The sequence below is a fragment of the Gasterosteus aculeatus genome, chromosome 21 (assembly GCF_964276395.1).
Source record: "Gasterosteus aculeatus chromosome 21, fGasAcu3.hap1.1, whole genome shotgun sequence".
In the NCBI taxonomy this organism is placed as follows: Eukaryota; Metazoa; Chordata; class Actinopteri; order Perciformes; family Gasterosteidae; genus Gasterosteus; species Gasterosteus aculeatus.
The window spans coordinates 3,754,076-3,766,154 of NC_135708.1; the positions used below are offsets into that span (position 1 = coordinate 3,754,076).

Sequence of the window (12,079 nt, forward strand, 5' to 3'; positions counted from 1 at the left end):
TTGGTCAGAAAGTCACCTGTATTTAATTTGCCTACCTGAAACCCTTTGATGCTCACCTCAGAGTTCAGGGCCACCGTGATAGAGAGGGGGAGCTGCTGCTGTTCGGCTGTGCAGGAACCACTTCCTGTTGACCTGCAGACCACCGAGCCGCCACGCTGGAACACAGAAACCTGAGAGGAAAACACAAGTTTCATATAGAATATGACATAGGAAGTAACCCTCGCTGTGTGAATTGAGACTTTAACACTAACTGTGTCCAGGGTGACGGGCAGACCCAGAGTCCGGCCTCCTTTATGCGCCTTTGCAGTGAGGACGTCGTACCAAACCTAAAACACAAGCAGCCCTTCATGTAACAGGCGCCATGAGGTGACTTGTGAGTCACTAGAAGACGTTTGTTACCTGCTGCTTGATTTACCTCACCAGATCCAGGAAGAAGGACTCGCACAGCTTGAACACGCGGCTTGGTTACAGGACTGGCCAGCAGTGCTCCACCTACATACAATCAAAGACAGTTAAGATCATAAAAGTGAGAACTTCACCCAGTAAAAAAAGGTATTTATCACCAATCATATACTGGTGGTCCACAGCGAAGGTGCTCTGTTCTCCTGGGAACTCCACCCAGAGAGGTCTGTGCGCGTTTGAATAAAACAAGCATTTCCATAAGCTCTTCTTAAAAAGTGCATCTACTGATGTTTTAATGACCAACTTAAAACATGACAAACATGGACCTCTAGTGTCAGAAAGCAGAAGGTAAAGTGGACAAACAGCCTGCAGTACTTCCACTGGGCAGCAGAGGGAGGCAGACGGAGGTGTGAGCCAGGTGGAACAGAGTGAACCAGTAAGGCAGCAAACAGGACCTGAGGGCACAAGAGGCAACACTCGGATCATTACACACTGAACAAAGAGGACTGTGCACGTCCACGCTGATATTTAACAAGGCCACCTCCTCTTTGTCCACTAAGACACATTTTGACGATTCGTCCTGTTTATTGTTTTTTCACGCTAATTGAAAAAAGACCTAGGAGATGATATTCATTAAGGGAAAGCAGTCTTTCCTGGTGGATCCAAATGGCTGTGACTCATTTGACTGAAACAGTCAGAGAAGCTCTGTTGGATCGCAGTGCGGATGGCGGCGGTGACTTTCTCCCCAAACAGCTTCGTCCCCTTTGCAGAGTGACCTCTGAAGAACGGCTGCAGGGCGGCCGCCTGCTTCCAGCGCGGCAGCATCTCCGGCTCCGGGTCACGTTGCACGCCAGGTGAGGCATCGGCCCAAGACCAGCGCCCCCCTCAGGCCGCAAAGAGAGAGCGCTTTGCTGTGTTACCTCGACAATATCGCATGTAGAATCGTCAGGGTTTATTGTATATTCTTTCCTGCCTGATTAGGCTCTCGCCTCACAAGAAGAGAATGTATTTACTTGTTTATATCCTCTTTGTTGATCTGTCCTCATCGGTCTCCGGCTTAGATGAATGAACCTGTGTTTAATGTCACATTGCTGCAGTTCCCTGAGACCACGTCTGCAGAAATGCAGATGTCACGGTGTATGTTCTTTGGGGTACAGGCAGGACACAGCAGGTTTGGTAGACAATACTTTTATTTCGTTGCTTCAGTTGTCAACGCAGCGAGAGCTCCCGGCGTCTCGCTCGCTCTGCGGCTCTCTCCTCCTGATCGCCCTTACTGCATTTTAAAACCAGACCAACGCCATCAAAACACATTCAGCTCAGCTGAGGCCGATTGCCTCCACCTGCCACGTTCCCTGAGCCCCTCCCCTTCTCTCTCCCCCCTCTGCAGACGAGCAAAAACCACGGCCACCACCACAGCAGAGTTCTGGAACGTTTTTATAAAGGGCCTAAAATGTCTGCAAGAGAGAGGCCTCAACCACTCAACAGTTTGACACCGGGACAGAACATTCCAGTTCAATGTTACAGCACCAAAGTCCCTCATTGGGAGCAACTCTACTTCCATTTGACCATTTTAGACATAAACTCTATTCAGTCAGAGAAACATTACCAGGCCAACGAGACCCCTCATAGATCTGCCCGTCTCTGTTCTTGATGAAGTGCCCCCCATCTCTGGCCTCATTAGACAAACACCAACCGGGGTCGATCTTGATGTGAGGATCGGTTATCACGACCAGCTGACAGAGAAGAAAAAAATGCACCATAATGATTCGTGACACCCAAAAACAAACAAGGCCGACAATGTACGCTAAAAACTCACCTTCCTCTTCCTCTCCTCCAGGTGGCGCTGCAGGTTGGCCGGTTGGGGGGAAAAGCGCGGCGTCCCAGGTGAAGTAACGCTTCCCCTCCGTGTGCTCGATATCCATCCAGATAACGTCGCACGGGATGTCGTGGCGGTCGAATGCAGCGTCCACAGCCTTCACGTCAGCCTCTTCGTCGTAGATCCAGCGGCTCTGGTGGTACCCGAGAGGAAACAAAGGGGGCGGGGCTTGATATCCCGAGAGAGGGAGGAGAGACGAGTAGCCGTGACTTATGGATCATGTGAATATTGTCAACATGTGCAGAAACAAACTAAGAGGGGAAGTGATACAGAAAGCATCGTGTTCCTTCTCATTAATGTGTGTAATTTGCAACATACAAGACACAATAAACAGTAAACAACCTGATATCTGACGCTGCATCCTTATCATCCTTATCTAATCCTGTTGTGGGGGGTTTCTTTCCAAATGCAAATAGTCCAATATATTGTGTGCTGCACACTGGTACTGGGTGAACAGCTGCTGTGGACCGGGCCCGAGCAGAACCACGCTGTCCATCACACCTCTTTCTGTCAGTCTGTGGCTCCATGCGCCTCGTCTTCAGTGGGGGAGTTTGGCCGTGCTTAGAGAGGGAGGGGTTTGTAAAGTGGTTAAATGTGCATTTCTATATGTTTTCCAACATAAATGTAGTAATAAACGGGTTTATTGGCTGTTTGCCAGCAGGAGGACAAAAAGCAGCAGCAAAGTCTGCAGGACGGATCAATCGTTCCCAGTCACACAAACGGGATGAACTACGCAGCTGAAAGAAGAAGCTCTCTGACCGAGGACCAGATACTGTATGAGAAGCACACAGGAACAATACTCGCCCGAGGAGCCGACACGCTGTGACCCACGTTAACAAGCGTCTCAGGCGTTCAGCCAGAACACCCAAAGTCCGGTCTGGTTTGTGGGCCACTAACAGCGGAACAGAGGCGTACGGGCCGAGGCGGCTGTACAAGTCGTACGCAAAGACATCCGGCTCATACAGCCGGTGAGGGTCCCCGTCACTGCCACGGCACATGAACTAAAGATCATCAAGGGATTGTGAAAATGAAACATGGATGTTCCTGCTCGTGTCGTCTGCTTGTAGTTCATGTGTGTACCTGGTGTCTCTGGGCTGAAGGCCGTCGGCGTGCTCTGGTACACGAGGCTGAACTCGTGGAGACAGAGGTCGGACCCGATGCTGCTGGGACCTGGAGACGGACAACACGTTCATTTATACTTTAACTAAATATAGAAGGTATTTTAGCGAAGATCATGCTGGTGTTCCTCTCCGGTCCGATGCATCAGACGAGTGAAGATCTGTGGGAACTAAACTGTAAATATCTACAAGGCACAAGAGGAGTTTCAGTATCCGCCTCCATCAGAGAGCAGTGCAGCGCTACTCACATGAAAGGAGGAAGAACTTCTTTGCAGCTACAGAGACTTTAAGACATTTTGTCTCTCAGGTTTCATGTATTTTATTTCTTGTTTAGAGCGATAAACGGTTACGTTCATGCATTGTATCATTTTCCTATGATTCAGGAACACTGGAGTAAGATGGACTGTTGCACATATGTTGCTTATTACTTTGAGCTGGTGTGATTGTGTCATATTTTCTGATCATGTCATTGTGAGGAGTTGTGTGTTGTGAGTCTTGCCGTGTTCGTCCTGTGATGTTGTATGTGGGATGAATGCAGCGTCACTTCTTCTTCTTCTTATTCTTATTATTACTTTGGCCACAACACAAATGTAGGATGGAGAAAAGTGCATCACTGGGTTTTTGGGCCACAGTGTGACGAGCTGTAAAGAAAACATTGATAGGTATGAAAGCCAAACGGTTGCCAGTCAGTACACACCTGAGCCAAAGAGCAACACCAACACTAAGTGTCCACTAGTGTCCTGTTCCAGTCAACCGGATGCTTTGTCCAATATTCACTCTGCTTTTTGTTCTGTCTCTCTAGCTGCTAAATGCTCCACTTTGGTCCCCACGCAGTAATAAACGTTGTCTCTGGTGTGGGAACTTCTCAACTCTAAGATGCAAAAACCTGCTGCATTGATTCAGTGACATCACCTCATCTGGATGTCAGTTTCAGCTCGCTGTGTCTTTACTGTAGTTTCCTGTCACGCTTCCTCCTCTCCTCTTCCTCCCCCCTTGATCCCTCTGTCTTTGAGCTGATGTGTGAAAACCTTATTTGTTGATCACGGCACGTATGTGATGCTCCACAGAAGGATCGCACCAAGTATGTGCTACATTTCACCACCTCAGTTATGAGTTACACACAAATGATGCATTTTTCTATTTTGTTTATAAATGTCTTCATTTCTAAATTTTAATATCTTGGTTTTTTGTGAGATGTTTGCAATATGTATAATAACACGTTTTAGTTAACATAATTCAAAGGTAACCAAAGACATGGTATTATTTATTTGCAGCTTAACTGTGGCTATTTTCATCAATAACTTGTGCATTATTCTGCCAGCAGATCAAATTTAGCATCTCCTGAAAATGAGAATGCAAAGGAAGTTGTAGCGTGTGTATAAAGGCTCAGTGTTCAATGTGGGGGTTCAGGGTCCCTGCAGAGTCAGAATACAGCAGATGGACTCTACTACCCTTTCCACCACAGAGGGATGCTGCTGAGCCTTTGTTGTGGCTGTGCACTCGTGTCTTTCATCAGGACCTGACGTTTCATCATTCATCATTTTACCATAACATTTGTTGTCTTGGCCAAAGTCCGACAGTCTTGTGCATCATGATGTTCAGGGCAATGGGTCGACCACAGCAGGCAGTTGGATTTGAATCTTCTCATCTGCTGATGCAAAGATACTTAGAACATAAACACTGACAAACGCTTTTCACACGAGCTGGGAACCTTCAGGAGCCCCCAGTGACCCCCAGTGACTCTCAGTGACGCACCGCACCCACTTGTGTTCAAAAAATGAAGAAACTCCGGACAGACAGAAGACATATTGGACTGAAAAGTTCAAATGAAAAGCCTTTAATAAAAGAAAAGGTGTTGTGCTGAAAAGAAGATCTCAGCTGAGGATCCGCTGGTTTGTGCATCAACAGGCCACAGAGGAGCTCATTGACTATCACATAGTGACCGTCTCTTGCTTCCACCAACCAATCAAGAACAATGGGTGCTTACAGATATTTATAGAGTTCAGTAAAGGTGTGAGAAGCCGTGTCCACACCCCTGGACACGTGACGCCTCCTGGTGCGTTCAAGTTGACTAGTTATTTACAGAATATAGTGGTGCAATGAGGTATTACATTGGATGGCGCGTTCACTGTAACTCTCTGGGTCAATATAAGTGGTGCAAAGTATTACATGAATGCATTTTGATTGGTTACATTACATTGAACACAATCATAGCTGTGCATTGGTGTTATTCTATTGATTAGTGTCAACATGACAGCGGTGTCACACTATTCTCATGTCTTTATTGATCACATAGTGTCAGAATCAGGGCTGTATCCTGGTGGACACAAAATGCATTTTATCCATTGGTCTAATTCATGAAGCGTCGTAAGTCTGACTACTGTAACTCTCTCCTGCAGGTCTCCTGCTACCACCATTCCACCTCTGCAGCTCATCCACAATGCAGCAGCTCCACTGCTCTTTAACCTTCCTAAGTCCTCTAAACATGGTGCTCACGTACCGTGCTGTGAATGGATGGGGTCCAGCTTACATCCAGGACCTGGTCCAACCCGACACCCCGACCCGCACTCTCCGCTCTGCATGTGATAAACTGCTTGTTCCTCCTCACTGAGAGCAAAGGAACTCAAACAGTGAGTGTGATCCAGAATGCAACGACGTAACGGTGATCCTACAACACTGTTCTCCTCATCTGGAAACTTTCTTCATCCACTGCAAACCCTTTTATTCCCCCCGTGAGTTCGCTTCATTCATCCTGGTCGGTGTTTACATGCCGCCGGCGGGCAACGTGCACGAGGCTCAGCGGACACTCGCCAACCAGATACGGCGTGTGGAGCGGACCAACCCGGACTCTTTAGTTATTGTCCTCGGGGACTTTAACAAAGGAAATCTCACCCATGAACTTCCTAAATACAGACAGTTTATTAAATGCCCACCAGAGAGGAGAACACGCTGGATCACTGTTACACCACAGTAAGCAGGGCTCATCACGCCGTCCCTCGTGCTGCACTGGGACACTCTGACCACGTCATGGTCCATCTGATTCCTGCATACAGGCAGAAACTAAAGCTCTGCAAACCTGTGGTGAGGGAATTCAAGAAGTGGACCAGTGAGGCGCTGGAGGATCTTCAGCGTGCTTTGACTGCACAGACTGGGATGTTTTCAGCTACTGACAGTCTGGATGAGTTCACAGAGGCTGTAACTTCCTACATCGGCTTCTGTGAGGACAGCTGTGTACCATCATGCACCAGGGTGAGTTACAACAACGACAAACCCTGGTTCACAGCGGAGCTCTGAACACTACGCCTGCAGAAGGATCAGGCATTTAGGAGCGGGGACAAAGACTTGTACACAGAGGCAAAATACAAGTTTAGCAAGGCGGTGAGAGACGCTAAACGACTGTACTCTGAGAAACTCCGACAACAGTTCTCAGCAAGTGACTCTGCTTCGGTTTGGAGAGGCCTCAAACACCTCACTAATGTAATGGGAAAATGATATGTGACCCTTTTAAATGCTTCATTTGTATAACCAGTTTATTAGTTGCAAGTGCTTAGGTCACAAAGGCCCTGACATAAGAACTGATGTCTCCCACTTGGATTAGATGTTTCCAGCGTCATAGCTGTAGAGACTGAACAAAGTGTTTGTTATGTCTATGACCACCTTTGTTTTAGCATGTTGGGAGAGCAAGGACACGGTCAAAGAGCTGACGTGTCTCACATGGACAAGATGTTCCCAGTACCCTGGCTGTAGAGACTCAACAAGATGGTCAAAGGTTTCTGTTGACGCCACCGATATCTAAACTTAGGTATAAGAACTGCCTCGATGTGTGGGGGGAAAAAGGAGGTTCTTGACAGTCTACTGACCACGTAGCTGTTGTGACTCTTTTTCCCTTGCAAGGAAATAAACGGAGAAAAGACATACTTGACTCAGAGCCTTTGTTTCTTACTTAACGATTGTCTGTGCAAAATCTTCCACCACACCCTGGACAGAAGCTTGTAATCCACGCACAGTAGAGACACAGGGCGCCAGTTGCCGATGTCCTGTAGGTTCCCCTTCTTCGGCAGTAGCGTTATGACCGCTCTGCGGCAGGACATCGCCATGGAACCAGAGGCCAGACTCTCATTAAAAACCTCCAGGACATCAGGTGCAAATATATCCCAGAATGTCTTAAAAAATTCTGCGGCAAGGCCGTCGATGCCAGGAGCACGCCGTCCCTGCATGCCCTGCAAGGCGGCCTTCAGCTCCTGCACCGTTATGGGTCGGTCAAGCGCTTTGTTGGTCTCCTCAGAGACTTGAGGTAGTCCGCTCACGAACTCCTCCGTCAGTGCTTCCTCCTCCCTGTACTCACTGGTGTAGAGGGAGGAGTAAAAGCTGACCGCTCACCTCCTAATCTGGTTCCACCACCGGCAACCCTGTGTCTGCCAACAGCGCGTGGATCACCCTCCCCTGCCCACTCCTCCTCTCCAGGCCGAAGAAGAAGCTAGAGGGAGTGTCCATCTCCGTGATGGTCTGGAATCGGGACCTGACCAGTGCACCCTGAGCTTTAACGTCTAACAGGTCGGCCAGAGCCATTTTTTTGATCTTGAGGATTTCAAAATGTCCTCGCTCTCCTGTGGACTCGTTTAAACGCTCTAGTTCCACTATATCAGTCTCCAGGTCCTTCATAGATCTGGTGATGTCACGTTGAGAGTGTGCTGCTGACAAAGAAGCCTAATCTCGATCTTACCGCGGTCCCACCACTGCCTAAGACTACTAAAATCACTCTTCCTCAGCCTAAAAACACTCCAAAAATATGAAAGGACCGCTCTAAAATTCCTATCAAATGTTAAACCGGAGTTAAAATGCCAGTACGCGCCTTTTGGCAAAATGTTCCTAATAAAAACATTACACACTAGCAGGGAATGATCTGAAAAAACAGCAGGTACAATGGTACACATTTTGAAAATATTAAAATGGTGCTTAAAAACATAAAACCGATCAAGCCTGGCTGAGGAGATTCTACCTTCTCTGAGGTGGGACCACGTGTACTGTCGGCAGTCTGCATGCATCCTTCTCCACACATGAGGCCATGAGACCGGACCAGCTGCCTCAGAGCGTGCTGGGAAGCTGGATGTGGCTCTGCGTGGTTGCGGTCTATGGTCGCATCTTCTGTGCAGTTAAAATCCCCCCCCCAAGAATAAAAAATCCTCCGGGGCACAGCCATCTAAAAGATCATTAACTTTTGTTAAAAACAGCTTCCTCTCTGCACCGATTGTTGGAGCACATTGATAAAAACAACAGTAAAAAGGTGGAACCGTGCCTTGACTAAGAACAACCTCCCCTCGATGATGTGTTTGACCTCCAGGGAGACTGGCTTAGAGGACCTGGAGAAGAGGAAGCCCACTCCTCCACTGAGGTTGGTGTTGTGGCTCAGCAGGACTTCCCTCCGCCAGTCGGCCTCGTTGGTGCTGTCGCTGTGCGTCTCTTGCACGAAGAGAACATCAAGACGTTTCATTTTTTTTAATTCATGAATAGATGCCCTCTTCTTGGCATCTCTGGCTCCGTTCACATTCAGGCTTCCCACTTTTAAAGTATCCATGATAAAAATAAATAAAAATAAAACCAATAAATCAATTAAAATACACATTGGGGCTTTTTTCGTGATCATCGATTGCTCGTTTTGCTTTTAGCACAATTTTTTTTAGTCTAAAACCCTCTTGATCTGTGAAGCCAGACTCCTCTCGCTGGCTCATGCGGAGTCTGGCTGACTTATAAAAACACACCAGGTCGGGAAAAACTCCTCAATTTTCAGATTCCTCCTATTTTTGACTTTTTGTAGAAACATTTTGATTTGCTCTGCGGAGTAGAGCTTTTCCCGCTGGCTGCGTGTCAGACAGGCGCTGTGGATGTCGCTGCTGTCCGACACACAGCCCTCACTCTCGCTGCCGTCAGATGGCCCCTGACCCCCCATGGCCTCCTCTTCCTCCCCCACCTTGCTGGCTTTTGCCTCGCTGCCTGTATCTTGCCTCTTTTTTTTTCTTTTTGTCGCAGCTTTTTGTTCTCCTGCTTCCTCCTCCATCATCTCAACCTCCTCTGCCTGTTCCACCCCCCCATTCAGTCCTCCCCCCAACTGTGCCTCTATGGCACCTGACTCCTGTTCCACACTAACCCCCCCCTCACCCTTTTCCTTTCCTTCGTCTCCATCCTCACCCTGTGCCACCTCACCCAAAGCTCCTCTCTCACCCACCAAAACACCCTCATTCACACTGTGCACATCTTCCATACTCACCCCGTGTAGGTCAGGCACAGCAGCGCAACGGCCCGCGGCACCGGAACCGTAAACGGCCTCACGGACGCCGCAGCCACCTCCGCGGCTGGAGACCCCCCCGCAAGAACCGCGGCCGGAGGCTCCCCCGCAAGCGCCGCACCAGGCGGAGTCGGGTCCCCGCGCCTCGGGCAGGCACCCACGGTGTGCCCCTCCTCGCCGCAACCGAAACATTTCATCGCCGACGATGATGCTAAAATCACGTGTTCATAATCATCCACCTTCACGTGGAAGCGGAGGTTGAGCTCCACATTCCGGTTGTTAAGGATCATATTCAGGTGTCTGCGGTGAGACACCACGTGCTTCAGTAACTGAGACGTCCAGACAAGATCTTTTTGATCGGTGACACCACCTTTCCGTGTCTGGACAGCTCTCTGCTGAGGAACTCGTCGCTGATGAACGGAGGGACGTTCGATAGAACCACCTTCGTGGCCGGTTGCGTCAGTGGCAACACCTGCACAAACATTTCATTCACCGTGAGGCGCCTCGACGACTCGGTTCACCTTCTCCACCTGGTCCAGGAAGATGACCTCGCGCCGTTCATGCGCGAGGCCGACTTAACGCTGCCGTGCCCGACCTTCTCCCCCACAGCCCGATGTCCTCCACGCTGCACGGGAAGCCCGCGGCGATCTTGATGCCGTGCTTCCTCGTGAGCTGGGAGAACGTGTCTCCATTTACCATGGCGTCTAGAGACGCCGACCGGCGAGACACCGGCAGGAGAAAAGAAAAACCCCAACGACTAAAGTGAGAAACAACCACTAAACCACATTAAATTAATATATATGACTAAGGGAAAAAAAACAAATAGAGAAAACCGCTCAAAGACGCTCACACACGCTCACTCCCAGCATGCACCGAGAGAGAGAGAGAGAGAGAGAGAGAGAGAGAGAGAGAGAGAGAGAGAGAGGTTTGAGGTTTAAAGAATCCTTTATTCCACTTTTACAAAGGAGCCAGAACACAAAACATGAAAGAAAAACCAACAATAAACACACACAGTCCAACAAGCAGAAACAAAAGAGACAGAGTAAACAAACATCTGCATTCTAGCCTGAACAGTTGTTCCCCCCCAGGCTAAAGGCCGCCGCGTGTTTCTGCGTCTGCGTCGACGCGCTGGTTTCACTTCCTGCTTGTAAAGTCCTGCGTGTGTTGCAGAGCGATTCACCTCCAGAACAACAGGTGGAGTCACGTGTTTTGTTGAAGACGACCTGGAGAGTCACGTCTTTGTGTGTGGAAGTCGCTGGTGGCTTTATTTATTGATCATAGACTTTATTGCCCCGTGCATCCACACTGCTGCTTTTCATCAAGGACACGTTTGTCCCGTATTTTCCTCCACGACTTTGTTCCCTCGTTTGTGGAGATCTCCCTCCATGAATCAGAGGCCATCCGGCGTCCTCATAGTCCGCCAATGACGGCTCATATTTACGCATTTCTTCCCACAAAAGCTCTTGAGTCTGATCCGTTACCCTGGACCAAGACGTCGGAGCCCAAAGTGTAGCTGCAGATGAACACACACTGCGTTACGCCGCGTATCACACAGTGTGTGATGAGTCTGCTGCAAGGGGCCCTTTGTTTCCTTCTACTGCGCCTCGCCAGTATTCATCTGTGATTGGACGCCTTCTCCTTCCAGCTTTTCTCCTCCCTCCACTGCGGGAGATTCTGACTCTTGACTTGTTGTTGTTGTTTTCTCTGGGGGGGTTGTCTGCATAGTCTGTCAATCATGAATTAGTCGACATCTCATCACTATTAGATTGGATTGGTTTGTCAGGTAGGTGAGGGAGGAAAATCCACTTTGGCAAAGATAAGTTGTTGCAAAGGGCAAAAGGCTCATCGTTGCTTTTGGTTGTGGAAAGTCTTTGTGGCCAGAGATCCAGAACTGTGTGGTTTGGTTTGGTAAATGTTTCTGAACGTACGGTCAGTGGATAGTTGGATGAGCTGATCCTCCTCTGTCACTGTCAGGCGTGTGCCGTCTGCTGCGTTGTCTCTGGATGGAAACTGTCTCCAAGCCTTGTCCCTGCGCCGGGAGTCAGCCTCAGAAAAGTACTTCCCACATTGTCCTTCCAGCGCCTCTAAAGAACTGCGCGTGTTGCGGGAGGCGAGAGCACAGCAGCACAAACCGGAAGAAGACGTGAGGGAGACGCGTAGAAAGTCACCAAGCTTCACTTTAACGTCTTAAAGTGTCACATCGTGTGAGTATGTCCCGTGACACACAGCGTGTGTTTACTGTGTGTTTGTGTGTTAACGGGCCGTCAACCTTTGCAAAGTTCCTTTACCGTTTAGACGAAAAATACGGAAATAAAACGAAAATACGGAAATAACACCGTTTTATTTTAGTTTTTTCGCTTTAAACCAAAAGAGTAAATGTCCTTTTCTGTCCAAATCCAA

The 12,079-nt window shown here is 48.7% G+C and overlaps 1 pseudogene across 1 annotated transcript in view; it reads left to right on the top strand.

The window, feature by feature from the left end:
- Positions 1-10,595: 10,595 nt before the first annotated feature.
- The window catches only part of LOC144390331 (protein NLRC3-like), a 78,145-nt pseudogene continuing 76,661 nt past the window's right edge, over positions 10,596-12,079 (top strand). The window contains exon 1 of the transcript XR_013454353.1: positions 10,596-11,883. The product of XR_013454353.1 is annotated as a protein NLRC3-like (transcript). The remainder of the gene's footprint in view (positions 11,884-12,079) is intronic.